At 44.2% G+C, this 16,327-nt stretch overlaps 1 protein-coding gene across 5 annotated transcripts in view; it reads right to left on the reverse strand.

The window, feature by feature from the left end:
* The window catches only part of RFFL (ring finger and FYVE like domain containing E3 ubiquitin protein ligase), a 30,378-nt gene that overhangs the window by 12,190 nt on the left and 1,861 nt on the right, over positions 1-16,327 (reverse strand). For 2 of the 5 annotated variants that reach the window (XM_062614861.1, XM_062614857.1), the window contains exon 2: positions 9,844-9,919. The exons of 1 other annotated variant lie outside the window; for it this stretch is intronic. The gene's annotated coding sequence lies outside the window, so the exon portion shown is untranslated. Of the gene's footprint in view, positions 1-4,775; positions 5,261-9,843; positions 9,920-15,315; positions 15,340-16,327 lie in introns of those variants that run through there. 2 more of the 5 variants (XM_062614858.1, XM_062614860.1) reach the window with 2 other exon arrangements.

The raw sequence follows: 16,327 nt of genomic DNA on the forward strand, positions 1-16,327 counted from the left end.
GAGCTTACCAATGAACTCTACCCTGCAGGCTCAGCACATTTTAATGTTGAAGTGAAACTCTATGGATTCATGACACGACGAACAATTCTTCATGTAACTGATGTGCGCAGTGCTGCAGTATCATCTGCACTTAGACTGGCAACTAGAGCTTAATACATGGAGAGAAGCGTTCCATGAGCAGAAATAACCTCTCATGCATTTGCTTTCACTCTGCACTGCAATCAAAACACATACTTTAGATATTATACAGCAAAGAATGACTCCTTTTCCTTCTGCACATTCATTTGCAAGCTGTCGGTCCCCACTCAGAACTTAACACCCCCTTTCTATTGCAGAGATCCTGAATTTCTATGCAAAACTACGCTGTTTGGAGGTTTAATTTGTTCCTAGGACTTGCAAATCTAAACAACACGAAAGCTGCACAGTCCCAGCCTCCCCAGCAGTGGAAAACTGCATCCCCAGTGAAGCTGCCTTCCTGTTTCAAGGACCCCTACAAACCGAAGGCCACCCACGATAACAGAATACGTAAACGCTGCTGCCTGCCCCTAAAACTTTGTTTTCTTAAAAAAGAAAAAGACAGCCCACTAATTCACCCTGGAACACTGCAACATGACAAACGTGGGGAAGAAAAACACAAGGGAGCACACAGAGCAGGATAAAAGAAGACAGAGCTCAGCATTCAGCTGGAGTTGTAGTTTTGTGTAATTGCCAGGAAATGAAAAGGTTGACAAAAGGCTCAGATGTTGCTTTAGAAGAACCTTAATCCTGCCCAGCTACAAAGACATGGAAGGGAAATGTCCATAAATAAACAACGAATAACCAGGACTGGCCTCTGCTCTGTAATGTTTTCCCAAAGGTATCTCCCATCTTGAAGAGAAAGGAGCACGTGGAAACACGAACAGCCATTCACACAACTTGGGTGCACCACTTCCAGTTCTTTGAGGACCTCTGCATACAGGTGTATGTTTCAGTGAGAGCTTACCTACATGCAGCACTTACACCAACAAAGATGCTCCACTGACAACTGCTTTGTGCTGACACTGACGGCCACACAGAAGCAGAGAGCTCTCGCTTCTCTAGCAGCAGCTCAGGACGGTGGGCTCCTGCTGAGCACATCCTTTGTGCTGGGAGCAGGCATCCCATGCTCCTTTTGTGCCACCACCAGCTCTTACACAAAGTGGGAATCTCCTTCAGGCACATGGAAAGGTACCTGCCAGCCAAGGTGAGTGACCACCATCTCTCACCATGGCACACAGCGTGCTCCAGCTTAGACTGCTCGTATACAAGTGCAAGAAGCTCATATACACACCTCTGCCTATACAGTGGCCATTGTGCTAATTTTGCCTCTAATTTTGTAGGTATCTGCTACCATATCCTAAATCCCAGGAGACTATAATGGCTGAAAAGCAAGAATTACACACTGACACCAGCACAACATGCAGTAGATGCTACATGGGGACTTCAAATGCTGCCACCAGATCAGCAAAGCTTTACTAACTGCCAGCTATGCTACTAAGCGGGTACGACTGAGGCTTAAGATGCTAAAACATCTCTGTATCTACCTGCAGCTGCACGACGACAACAACAAGAAATGCAGGCAAGATTCAGCAGCTGCTTCAAGAGCAGTTCTGTACAGAATCAGTTTTAGACGTGAGGAAATAAGCACTGGTAGGGTGGAATTTCAGGATGTCATTTCCTCGACCTCTCTACGTTTGCTACGGCCTAATTATTCCCTTCTTTATTTTGTTACCCATTCAGAGCTATGCGGGCAGCACCATCCAGAAGTTGGTAACTGCTGTAGGCAATGCTTTGACAGATGGGTGGTTGTTGCTGCAGTTGCTGCAGAGTTTGAGCACCTCCCCGTATAAAGCCTGTCAGCCTTTTGCAGCTGCACAGAGCCAGGAGCTCCATAGTTACACTGAAGTGACAAATAAATGCCCAGCCAAAAAAGTTTATCAGCAGAAAGAGCTACTTCTTTGTTGTGCTCCAAGAGTTACCTATTACTAACATGTTGGTTTGGAAAAGTTAACACCACCAGAGGTTTCAGGAATTCTCAAGCAACTTCCTGAATAAAGGTGTTGACTTAGTGGTATGACTTCATGTTACAAGCATTACTGGTATCAGAAGTCTTCATTATTCTTGGACATCCTGCTCATACTGGCCAACAGGAGCCACAGAAAATCACTGTCCTGACTCTGGAGCTGAACGTGGCTTTGGGAAGCTGAAAGCTCTATGGCAGGCACTCAGTAGATAACTTCTGGCAGCCAAAGAGTACCTGCCCTAAATCGTAACTGCATGTTGTGCTTGGAGCATCTGCAAGAGCAAAGGGAGAAGGAGCTTCACCAAGGGTGGAGACAGGAGATCAAACACATCCACCCACACGGCAATCATCACGCTGGGCTGGCGTTGGAGAAGCGAGACCATTTTATCTTCTTATTGAGTCTCTTTAAGGAAAAGCCAAAAGAAATCCCATAAATACTTGAGAAGGCAGGGAGCTGCTTGCCGCAGTCTGGGGGCAAAGCAGTGCTAGCTCTCTATCATGCTCTGCTGTGCTGCCTTTTTCCCCTTTATTTCCAGTAAGAAGCTTTGAATGCCGTGACTCTCTCACTGACTTTAACAGAAGAGTGAAATTCATCTTACCATCCCTTTATTACCATCTATACATCACCAAGAGCTTTGTGCCCATTTGCAAGTATGATTTCGTTCCGCAGGAAATACCGGTGATATCAAAGTTTTCCTGTTGAAGATGGTATTCATAATGCAAGCCTGGAGTTTTAGACTTTCCATCTCCACTTTAAAAAGTCTTTGAACTCAGGTTCTCACTACATATGCAATGTACAGTGAGAATAGCTGGAGTACCAAAGATTCCTGTCTATGTACAGGACTTATTACATATGCTTTGTGCACTTCTATCAAAGCGAAGGCTTTGGCTCTATAGGAAAACTGTGGCTTATGTCCCAATATAAAATTTCCCTTTATTTTCCCGAGAGTACAAACTATCAGGGACTACAGCAAGCAAAAGAACATCTCTCAACCACGGAGCTTCCAGCTCTGCCTAATAAAGCTCTCAAGGACGGTGTGTGGCTTCTTTTCATGACTGCTCAGGAATCTGGGGGCTGGAATGCAGTAGCACCATCAAGACACTTGAGTTAAGGGATCAAAAGGAACTGAGCTCCCACAGGCAGCTGGTTTTGCTCCTACATGAGGACAAGCCACAACAAGTTCTCCTCCTCCTGAGAGGCCTTCAACCACTGGAACACCAGGGCTGATGACCCTTGAGGCTACTGCAAATGGAGAAGGGTGCCAAAAAGGGAGGGAGATGCAAGACAAACAGCAGCTGTGCTAGGGCATGCTCCCCTACAATAATACTTGCTCATTAGCTCTATCAGCTGCCCTTGCACCTCCTAGTTTGGAGGAAGAGTGTTCACCATGAGGAGCTTCTTTTCTATTAGCTCCCTGAACCATCACACTCCTCTTTCCGTATCATTCCACTGGCCATCCTCTTTGACTACCTTCTTCTCATGTTTCAGAATGCCCCAATGATCCCAAACTGTCTTCTCCTTTTTCTCAGCAGTTGCCAGATTACTGCAGAATGTCTCAGTCTTCTCTCTTTTGTCAAACACCAGGCAACTGCCAACCTGCAGACTGCAGGGAGGGCTGTGTGCTTCAAATACAGATGTTACACAACAGCCCATACCCAACCCGTTATCCACTGTGTGGCCTCCACAACAGCAAAACCATGTTCCGTGGTAAGACACAACTTTCAAGGCAATACACTAAGGCTGGGATGAACACTCTTCACCAAAGCAGCAGTTTCTGCCATTCCTAGTAGCTGGAAGATCACTGAAATCTGTTCAGGAAGGCAGCAAAGGGCAGCGTGGCTCTAAAATACCTTCTGTCTTGCAAAAGCACTTCTTAAATTATTATTTTGCTATTATTAATCCATGTTGCATCCCTGCAAAGTTAATCAGATCAGACTTTCACTAATGCTGTTTTGAAATGGCTAAAGTATGACTTAACCATCTTGGTGCCTCATTAATAGCACAAATGAGCGTAAGTGCTCATTGCTCCAATTTACTTCTTTATTTATCAGTAAACCTGCACCGATAAGAAATGCCTAGCTAAAATTAGTTTCACTAATAACCTACTACTTCCAATTTGTAATCACAGCTTGTTTGGTCAGAAATTAGTATTTACTCGATAACAGAGCTATAGTCTGCTCAAATGGCCTCTATGCATGCAGCATTATTTTTATCAGCCCGTGTCACAGGCACACAGACCTGAGTTATGATAAATGGGAGCAACCATATGTCAGGACAGGTGGAAGTCAGCAAATGCAGGAGGCAAGGGAAAGGAGGCAGGTTGCCAGTCTGAGCAGGACACTGGCAGAGGTGGTGTCTGAACCAGTCCAAAGCATGAGAAAATGATGAGCAGGAACAAGCCCTGGCTGTCACAAAGCACATAAACCTCATTTGCTGTATTGAGCACATTAAGGATTTTATCTAAGGAGAGAAAAAACAATGTGTTTATGAGTAAAGGTACTAGTTCACATGTGCCTAAGGTGACAGCACGCACAGATTGAAAACAGTGAGTATCAGCACTGTATCACAGCTGGAAACACGAGTGAACAGGTGGAAAAAGAGAGACTGAAATTTTCCTCTGGAGGGAGGAGACATTTTGCCACTTTGTTTTGTGCCTTTGAGACATTTCATGTCCCTCACCATCTAAGTATGCAATACCCAGTAATCTTTACAAAGACAAACACGATTGCTCACCAGTCTGATCAGCAACTTGGATGCCAGTCTAAAGATTTTCAGGTGAGAAACTGGCCAGCTACGAAGGCAGAGGACAGGGCATTCAGGTAACCTGCACTGAGCTTAGTGAGAACCAGGTATCCAGGTGAGCCTCTGTGACTTCCGAGCATCCAAAAGTGCCTATGCTATCAGGCACATCAGGGCAAGCAGCTGCACTTGAATAGCATCTCCAAGCTCACATCCACTGGCTCCTTCCAATGGACAGAGGAGGCTGACACTGGCATCCCATGCCCATACACTGTCTTAGACCTTCCCCGTTGCATGAAGACACTACGTGGCTCATGGTTCAGCTTGTGCCTTCCTGTAATCCATCTTCAGAGCCTTTTTAACAGCATTACACAGTTGCATCTGTGCTTCTCCACCTCAGAGATGCCTCCAAAAGCCTCCACGTGCAGGCGCCAGGCATCCCAGAAGCCAGGAGTCGCAGTACATCTCAACACATCCAGATCCAGGAGCGTGGCACACAGCTGGATTCAGCAGCGCGTGTGCTGATGAGGTGCGCTGCTCCTCCAATCGTGCGAGCCCAAAAGGGAGAGGATTTGGCTGCACACCAGCATTTTAATCAAGGAAGTGACATCCATTTCCCACAGAGCAGAAAGTAAACAGCGTGGTCCGCTGGGGCAGGGTGCAAAGCAGCGCAGGGGAAAGCTGGAATGGGGCCACAGCAGTTCAGCCACACACAGCTTCACTGAACTGCTCTCGCCTTCAAGCACTGCTGATTCCAAGAGGAGTACCAGAAGTAACTTCAGTTACGTGGTACAGAGGAAACCATCATGCAGACAAAGATCCTTTTATATTGCTAGAACCTGGTTGACATCGGAGTAAATCATTTACAAGGTGAGCCTTTAGAAAATGTGCTTACATGAGAGGAAAATTAAGAACTGGAGTTCTTGAATACATGGGGGAAAAAATACAGTGGGTATTCCAGAACACTCTGCAGCTTTATCAGCACCCTGTTACAGTCATCTGCAAGCTTACTCGCAGCAGCACTTGCTGATGTTCTGTTTGTTGGAAGATTTACACACAGATGTTCAGTGAACTCGCCTTTGCCCATCAGCAAATTCCACCCATGTTACAAGCACAAAGGATCTAAACTTCAACCTTTCTTTGAAACCACAGAGCTGCAGTTTTCATTGTAAACTGGAGACAGTGGTCTCAAAAAGCGGTGTGATTATAGAGCATTGGAAGGGAAGCTCGTTCCAAAGGCAGAGACCCCTTAATTTGACCCCCAGCCTCGCACCTGAACTCAACACTCACCCACCTTCCCCTCTGTAGCACAGTAAAACCAAATGATTTTCCCCAGTTTCAACAAGAGAAGCTTGGAAATTTTTGTTTCAAACGGAGCTGGGTACCTGGTGTGCGCATTAGCTCAATATAAACTGTTTGTTTTGACCCCAAATTGCACTGTATATATTGAGAAATATTTAGATATAACATTCTTCTGGCTACTAACTGTAATGAGGTCTGCAGGCATCTGCCAAGACAGAAATTCAACAACAGCCTTTTTCAGTTGCAAGTCAGCAACATTCTTCCAGCGAGTTAACCCAAACCAAAACATGGTTAATGAAACCAGGTGACTAGGTTTAGAAAATGATTTCTCTTACCCAGTCTACCTTAATTCCTTATTCCCATGCCCCTTCCCAAATAATGTGCTGTGACAGCAGACAGACTATCATAGAACCATAGAATGGTTTGGGTTGGAAGGGACCTTAAAGCTCATCCAGTTCCAACCCCGTGCCACGGGCAGGGACCCCTTCCACTAGAGCAGCTTGCTCCAAGCCCCTGTGTCCAACCTGGCCTTGAACACTGCCAGGGATGGGGCAGCCACAGCTTCTCTGGGCACCCTGTGCCAGCGCCTCAGCACCCTCACAGGGAAGAGCTTCATTCCAATAGGAACCTAAATCTACCCTCTTTCAGCTTAAAGCAATCCCCCCTTTTCCTGTCACTATCTCCCTTCCACTCTCCTGCTGTGCTGAAAAGCAGTTTAAAACCCCAGTGCATTCTTTCACACTAGTGAGCTGCTCATCAGCAAGACAAAAATTAAGTCAGCTGTAATACAGACTGTGAACCAAGTCAGAAGAAAGAAATCTCTGTAGAAATAAGATGCCAGAGTGTTCCATTTTATTACTCTTCCCACCCTCCTAGCACCCTGCACGGGTGTATGAGTGTCTCTGTCTCTCATCCCACACACCAAAGTGGCAGCTCTCTGTCAATACTTCAGCAATGAGCAATGCAGGAACCCTGGACTATCACTGTCCATTTCAATCCATCCTTTCCATTATGGGGAAAATGGTCAGTGCTGCCTTGCACCCAGAATTTCTTGCCCTGTGCAGTCACACCATCACAAGCCTTGCTGGGATTTACTTTCAGCCAGATTGCTTTTTCAAGCAGCAGGTAGCTGCTAAAATTACCATTTGATACGTAGCAATAAACTGCTAAATTAAAACCTGAAAATTAAATCAGAATTTAAATAACATGTCGCTTCCTTAACCGGCTCTACGCGAGGGAGGCCGCCACTCCATCCTCTCCAGACTTCATCTCAAACCCCACCTAGAACACCCTACTGTGACAGCCACGTGGCAATAGCTGGGGGAGGTTAGCTGGATCCGTGCCCACCTGAAAGCCAGAAATGGTCTCTGAAGGCTCAACATAAGCTTTTCAGTGAGTCCTCCTCCTCGTAATGATACAAATACCTCACTTTCTCTGCAAGTTCTACATTGCCCAGAATAGAAGGTTGCTCAAACTGAGTTTCTGCTCTGCTGCAAAGAGCTGCTATGAAGTAAATGACTTCAGCATTCAGATATTACAAACAAGCAGGAGCAGTTCCACAGTTCCAGCAGGGACGTCAAGGAACAGCTTTGAATCACCTCAGCTTTCACCATGGAAGAAGGTAACCACTGTTGGATGGCTTTAATGATTCTTTTAGCCTAAATGAGGGGAATGCAGGGAGCTGGAGAGAGAAGGGGAGGAGAAAGGATGTCAATTTGACATCACATCACTAGAGCTCCCATTTCAGCTAAAAAGAGACCAAGATATTTCCATTTAACTCCTTGGCCCAAGAGGCCTCTGAGACAGCTGCACATCTTGTTTCATTGTGACAGAAGGTTTCTCTCCAACTGGATAACTTACATATTCAACAGCTCATCTTTGGAATGACGCACAAGCATATGGGGCAGGGGAATGGAGGAGAAAGAGGCATTATCCCAGCTACAGCTCCTCAAGCTTATAAAAGCCCTTACCCCCAATCTACAGGGACTCAGGAAGCATCTCAACACAAATTGCAGCAACGGGCACAGAAACTCCTTATCTCACCTGGTGTACAAGGATTCAGGGAGACAAAGCATTTATTCCTAAAATAGAGGCAGTTCTAAGTACACTCTTCAGTCTTGCAGTGTTACTCATCCAACAGCTGAGCTTGGGTTGGAGGTGGTACAGCATCAGTCAGAACCGCATTCGGTTTGGATGCAACTGGGACTGCAGTTGGCACTAACACTTTAAAGCTATCGCTGTGTCTCAGACACCCAGAATTGAGTGTTTGCTGATAAGCTACACCACCAGTTGGAAATCCCATAAACTACTTCTTACGCCAAGCTTCAGCTTTATTTTTAAACAGCAAACTTCTACTTTTTCTTTTTCCTTCTATTTTCCCCCAGAAATCAAAGATAGCCTCAAAATTCCTCACACACAAAGCCTGCTCTCCCCCCCCCCATTTCAGGAGTTAATCTAAAATTCAAGCTAAACCCCATGGAATTCATGCACATGGTAAAGTGCACGTGCAGCAAAATTGCACGCCACAAGGATGTGTGCAGACTGGCAGGCAACCTCTAACCTGTTTAACTGCAGCCTGAAAAAAGAGCGTTTTTATTTGGCTAGACTGAAAAAATATCTGAATGTATATAATCGAGGCACATCATAACAAGTACAAACACTGCAGACTCATTTCCTAGCTATGCCTATTCCAAATTCATCTGAATTCAAATCCAAACTAGGTGCTGAAATAGAATCCAATGCAACTGCATATCATCTCCTTTGGTAGACATGTACAAAGACCAGCACATACATTACATCTGAAACAGCGTGGAAAGCTCTCCTCTCCCAGACCACAGGAATACTCAGGAGTTTGTCAGCAGCTAAAGAAAGGTCTGGGATATTGAGTCCAGCACTAAAAAGCAACAAACCTGAATACCAGTTTTGTGACTGAGACAACAAAAGATACGGGAATAAAAAAGTCTGTTCACTTGTGGCTTAGTCATCTCATCTGAGCATGAGGAAAAATACCCCACCCTCATTTGAGGTAAGCTGGTACAGGTGGAACTTTGAGAGACACTTTGAAGTTGCACTCTTAAAGCATTTCCATAAATATTAACTATTACTTTTATGCCAACCTCCATTTAGCACAAAAGCATTTGAAATTCAAAATCACTTGCATGCAGCCCTGGAAAAGAGCTGGAAAACCGAGGAAAAGTTCAAGCTTTGCCTTCTAGTGTCTGTCAGTAGGACTGGCATGAACTACTTACAACATTCATAGGCTATGTTGTAGAAAAGTTCATTTCCAACCATCTACAGAGGTTGTTTCTAGGCAAGAAAGACTCTGAATTGGTGATTTTACCCCCACCTATGTTCAGTTGCCATGCCTCTTCTTCCAGCCTCAATCTCTACAGAACATTAAGGACTAGTAAACCCAAGCCAATGCAGACTGGAATTTGGGCTGGGAATTTAAACTGGGACATGAACAAACCCAACAGCCATCTTATCCCAGATTTTTGGCTGCCGAGTTGAAGGGTAAGATCCTGAGGAGATTCTGCAGGAGCTCACGCAGGAGCTCACCTACATCATCAGTACAAACCATAAAGTAAACATTTGTCTCTTGGAACAAAACCCATGACCTCCCACAAAGGCAATTTTCCTTTATTGCCACACCTCTATACATACATTATGGCAGAATATTAGGATCCTTTGTCAAGCATTTTAAGCATGGTGTGAATTGCCAACAGAGGCACAAGAAGACATCGCCGAAGGCACAACTCACCTAAAACTGCTGCAGTTTATGGTGATCAAAGCAGAAAGTCAGGATTGATGAACATGCGGTCATTGTTGGAGCCAACCTGTACAAAACAGTTACTTTTTAAAGACTGAGAGGATCCTGGGTACTGAAAGCTTCAAACAGCCCTTAAGGACCTGCATCTTCTGGATTCCCCACTTTTGTCATGAAGAGGAAATTTCCCATATATGGCCCACGCCAACAAGCAGACCAGGGTCACATTTCAGTTCATGGCTGTTGGCAAGCCCAAGCATTCAGACACGGTGAGTCAGTGCTCCAGAAATCATTGGGGTTTATAAACCAATAAATCTGTTTCATTTGGGGTGGTTTTAATTTGCTTGGGTTTGCTGATTGTTTTCTTTCAATGTCTGCCATACAGCAGCATCATCACCTTCTCATTTTGCTTTCCTGTATCTGGGAGGAGCACTTCTTTCCCTTTGGGTTTGCTTGCTTTGTAAACTGACAGATGAGATCTTCGTATTAGATTAAATCCTGGTGTTGAAGCATTAAGACAAAATCCCTACCAACTATCATGGAAGTTGGGAACAGACACTCTGCTGTCTTGTCCTTTAACAACAAGGAACACTCAGTTTTTAAATAAAACCTCAAAACCTTTGGGATCTGTTCTCAGATCCCAAACAAGTAACAGCTTATCTGGCCTTCCAGCACAAGCAGACGTGAGTTCTGCTGCTAAGAAGCTCCCTGTGACACAATCTTTTCCACCATTAACATCAGCATGAACTTGCTTCCATTCTGAGCTCTGCTTTTCTCAGTTCAATAGGTCAGCAGCAACTGCCCCAGGTTTGATTACACACACACACAATCCAGTTATTCCTATTAAGAAGGAAACAAAAAGACCTCAAGTTCACCAGAATGCATTGGGTAATTAATTTCAGATTAGTAATGGGATAAATAACATGGGACAGCTGAGACTGAGGATTTTTGGTTTCAGTTTCTAGCTCTGTTACAGATGCCTTGTGCATCCGGCCAATTCAATTCTCTGTACCCCAGTTTTCCACCCGTAAAATACAGGTAATACCTCATCAGGGAATGGAACTGGGTTACTATTTCAGTTCTTCAAAGCAGTACTGTAATCATAATGGTATTAAATACTTTCAGAGCTATCACAGCTCACAGAAGTAAGGCACGGCAAACGTTCACAGTAAGGAACCTCCTTGCACGTTTGCAGAGCTTCCTGACATTTTAACGTCACAAACCACATAAACGTATATAAATAAGGACAAGACAAGATGATTTTGAGGGCAACTTCAGGTTTCACACAAGTGCAAAAGACAATGCAAGTCCCATTAGGGTTTTTGTCCTTCTTTTGCTGGGCTTTGTTTGAACTTTTTACCCATTCACAGTGAAAGTTCAGGTAACGTGCAGAATAAAATACTACCCCATACATTTGTTTTTACTTAATGAGGTATTTTAATGTTTTAAAGAAGTGTCCCTGCCAAATGTGGCCTTCTCAATCAGAAAAAAGGCATTCTTGGTACCTGAGACAAGAATAAGGTCTGAAGGAGGCAGCACGCTATCACACTGCTGGTTAGAAAAGCATCTCGGATTTTAGATGTCAAGTCTTTGGTGGATGTTGTAAAAATTCCCTTCTTTCAAAGCTCAGAAGGTTCAGTAAGTAATTTTAGACTTTTTCCTCCATCATCAAGGATTGAAGCTGATCAGTCAAGCAGACAGTAACAGTTCACAGCCTTTTCCTCACATTTGCTTTGATTGGGGGAGTTTTTAGGAACTACTACCACATATCACAGATTTAATTTCAAGCTTGCATCTGTTATTCCAGACAGAGCAAGAAAAGCCTGAACTTGCATTATAAAGAGCCACATCCAGAAGTAAAAAACCAAGCTCAGGCCTCCCTAACAACACCTTACCAAGTTACTTGGGTTTTGAGCAGCACGCCAATTGGAAAATACTGATGAAGAGACAGGCCTCGTTCCAAGAACGATCATCTTACTTCACTTAGACAAAGTAAAGCCTTTCATGAGCTTGGCTTGGGTTTGGCCTATGTTCCGTTGCATGAAAAGGCTTCATTATATGCAGTTGAGCATGTTGTTTGAAAACGTGATCCAAATGGCATTTAACACAGCAAAAGGTGAACAAGCTAAAAATGGTAAAACTGCATTAAATGTGCTACATATTACCTCTGAAATAGACACACTTGGAATATCCTGAAATAGGTTTTCACCCACAGGAGACTTCAGAGATGGTATCAGCACCATTCATGACGATCAGATAAACCTATTTGCAGGTTTAAGTTGTCTCTGAAGGCAGATAACAAGAAATGCTGCAAGCACTTTGTTTTTAACTGCATTACTTTGCTGGATACAAGTAGTCGTTTACTGGTGCTTTGAATTCCAAGTGCATTCTCTAAGCACACTTTGTCGGCACTGCAATGCACTCCCAGCAGCGAGCTGAGCAACATATTTCAATTCATTTCAGGAATTTCTTCCTTCACTTAGGATGACATTCCTCATTTAGTTATTTCCATTGCACACTCTGCCTGTGATCTGTCTTCACATCAGAGAAGCAAGTAACAAGAAGCGAGAGTTATAAATAACAACAGGAACAGAAAGAACAAGAAGTTTGTCAACAGGAAGGCTGAGGTTTGGGGCTTTTTAATCAAATACCTGCATTAACTCCCTCTCACTTCTGCGTAAGAGACAAGATCTAAACCGTCTCACCCGAGAGCCCTTTGCACAAAAGGATGCACAAGGACAGGCTCGAGTTGACTAAGCCAACAAGGAAATGCACAATCACACGCAACAACTGATAAGCCTTTCAATCCGAGAAACACAAGGTAAGAATAATGCAAGTATCAGCCTCTGACTGGAAGAAACCTGCGTTTCCGAGAGCATAAATCGGCCTCTATAGAAACACCAGCTTCCATTTCTATTTTTATTGTGATTAGACAGTCCAAAGGGCCTTTGAAATCTACACTTTCCGTGGAATCTGAAAAATAAACTGTTTCCAAACTATTCTGCAATGCTTGTGTAATGGCCTCAAGACAGGCAGTCATTTAGACAGCTGTGCAACTGGCCACAGAAGCTGCATTCTAGAAATGCCCCTTCTTTGGAACAATTCAAACTTTCGCCAGGACGGAGTCTGCACACAGGGAGCAGTGTTTCCCTGCAAGCACACAACAGTTTCGTTATTGTTTAACCACCAAAAACCAGCTCCAACTATCTATCAGGCTTGACATTTTATCCGTCTCTGCTGCTAGCCAAGAATACAAGGCATGTATAGGAAGAGGGTGCATGGGTGCAGTCAGAAGGGTTTGTTAATCTAACCAGGAAAACATTTGCCTTCTTTCAGTGATTAAGTTGACATTTAAAAACCTGCTCAGCAAACCACGGGCCTGTTTGTCCTCCAGATTATCAAATCCAAGGATCTATAAATAAATCTATGCCACCAGATGAATCAACGCTCCATTTTAACTCTAAGGCAATCCTATGGAGAAGGGATTCCTCACTGCAGCAGAGCAGCAGCACCAGTTGCGGTTCCAGCCTAGCCATGGTTATTGTAACACCAGACTAGAGCTGAGGATTAACTTGCTGCTCTCCAACCCCCCGTTCCCAGGAACGCCACTGCTCAGCAGATTTCCACATAACCTTGGCTCAGGCACAGTCCTAAGAAGCACCAACACGTTTATGGAAGAGCTCAAAGTAATGGGTGAATGAAACATGGAACCCAGCAGTAACTGCTTTCTGAGCAAGGTATTTTGACATCAACAGAAAGCACATCAGTTTCAGTGTGGAATTCCACGGGGTGCAATATTACCGTTTCCACCTCATTTGGGGAACAAGCCAAACCAATACAAGCTCAGGCACACTGCAAGTGGCATTGATTCAGTGATGCCACTTGTGATACTGCAATTTGGAGTTATCCATGTGTACGTGTAGAACACATAATGCCCAAAGGAACTATCCTTCTGCAGTAGAGGTTACTATGCAACAAGCTACTCCCAAAAGAGACTACTGTAAATTTGCCTGTTTAAAGTCTCACTTAACATCTGTCTAGAGGCTAAGCTGAAAGATCCAAAGCACATGATGCTTAAATTTATTCTTATGAGCATATCCCACAACCTCCTAAATAGAAATAAAAAGGTGGCAGTGTAAAAAGAGCTGATGTTAAATTAATACTCTAGTCTCCACTGAAATACAATGTGGAAATTCCTATTCTAAGACTATGTGGCAGAGAAGCCGGAGGGCATTCGAGGAAGAAGCCTAATTAATATTGTGGAGTAAAGTGAAAACCTCAAGAGCAATTAACATGGAGAATCTGTAGATTTTATGGACACTCAGAAGAATAAACAGTGCCCCAGAAAACAATAATTCCTTTTTAAAGGAAGTCCCTTATGGGAACCTAAATTGAGAAAGCCAAAAAGGGCTTTCAGAGCCATCCCTCAGCTCTGAGCTCTGGCTGAGAAAGAAGGGAGAAACTAATAGAGAGTTTAAACTCTGGATCTGACTGTCATACTCTGGTTTCTGAAAGAAAAGTGTCATTTTTCAACCTTGCAATGTTCTTTGGAGACTGAGTAATAAATCTGGAGGGCCCATACCATCAGGTGGGCTAGAAGACTTGGCAAGCAGGTGAGTTCTGTTTCTGACATCAATTCAGGGCTGATGTGATTCTCCCCACCTGGGAAACAGAGACTGCACTTACTCACCCCTGCAAAGCATTCCATGCTCCCGGAATGCCAGTTAGTGGGAGTTCAAAGTACTAATTTCTGGCTTCTCATAATGACAGTGTCTGGGAAGTGGAGGAAAAGGAGTTCCATATGGGGAGACACTGATAGGTGCTACCAAGAATAATGACTGGAATTCCCTGGGGAGCAGGAGACTGGCTGGAATTTCACAATGGAAGTGGGCAGTCACAAGAGGGCTGGAGAAACACTGGCACTACGTGAATACATATAGTGTATGCAAATCACAGCAGCACAGACCTTACCATAGCATTGACTGTAACACTTGGATCAATACTCAAGCATTTAGCCCACACCAGCAGCATTCAGGTAGTTTAAAGCCATGCTATGCTTGTACTCAGGGCTCAGACTACAGAGAAGTACTGAATTCCCTCAGGTTTTACTACCACATACCAAAAGGTCCTCTTGTCCTAGTCAGCATGGATTCATTCACACACAGTTGTGTCCAAACCAGTGCACACAACTAGCTGCATCTCACATTATCTTTCTGCTGCAAAGTGGTTTATTAAGCTCCAAGTTCTTGGTTGAATGTACTTTCTAATTCCTTATCCCTGGAACAGGCTCTGTATCCCCCAGGACTGGTCAAATGCTTTAGAGAAGAGACACTCTGAGATACTCTGTGTATGAAAACTCACTCTTCCTACAAGGGATGGGAAAGCAACCTAAACCTAATTAAACCCAATTTTCCCTCCATGTATTACAGCAAACCCAACACACAGGAGCTGAGGACAGCATTTTACCTGGCTGGATGTGAGGACACAGAGCTGCAGTAGCAGGTCAGACACAGCCTGTCTAGCTTCACAGCTGCCTCCAGCACACGTCCAGGCAATTCAGGGGCAGACACACTGCTATAGGAACACCACAGCAGATGACTGGCTGAAAATCTGCTTACACCCTTTCACCATTCAAAAGCTGGTTCAAAGTCTAAAGCCCAAGTTTTAATAACCCTGCTATATATAGAGCTGACAATTCAACTCAAATCCTGCTCTAGCAGGATGGAAGACTTTACAGTGCGAGTTGTTAGAAACAACAAACCCTGTATAAAAACAAATGAGAATGACACAAGCTAAAAACCGAATTAAAACACAACGCTAAAGTCAACCCCAATGCAGACAAAACTGAAGGCCTGGAGAAAAGAAGAGAGATTTCAGTCAGAAACACAACTGGTGACCACCAGCCCCAAAATATAACTTAGATATATTGTTCCTTTGTGCTCTCACTGCAGAGTATTGCATTCAGCTCTGAGTTTAAGTTGACTCCCAAGAGCCCAATCACATGTACCTGCCAACAAGAATGACGAAGCCTCACTGAAAGCCTACTTTTCTACAATTAAACACGATACTTAAGTGATGGCTTTAAAGCTAATCCAATCCAGCATAAACTTGAGTAATGAAGCATTAAGCCATGAACAGCAATTTCAAGGCAATCAGCTTTTAATTAAAAGCTCAACTGCCACCAGCGGAGTGGATGCGCAAACACCGAGCGCTGCAGCCGGGAACCCTCCACCAGAGCTCCCACAGGCACAGAGAATTGTCCACAATGGAAAACACAGCAGCCACAGCAGATTATTCTGTTTCATTAGACCCAAATGTTCTACCAAAAGCAATTATGTTTTCAAAGAATGAAAACAAGACCCTGCTCCCCACCACTGGGAACACAAAACGTGCTGAGGAGTTAAGAGGGTTTCACAGAACCCCGGGCTGGTTTGGGTTGGAAGGGACCTTAAAGCTCATCCAGCTCTAACCCCCTGCC

Source organism: Pezoporus occidentalis, unplaced genomic scaffold (assembly GCF_034315485.1).
Source record: "Pezoporus occidentalis ecotype Australia unplaced genomic scaffold, CSIRO_AGI_Poc_V1 ctg179, whole genome shotgun sequence".
In the NCBI taxonomy this organism is placed as follows: Eukaryota; Metazoa; Chordata; class Aves; order Psittaciformes; family Psittacidae; genus Pezoporus; species Pezoporus occidentalis.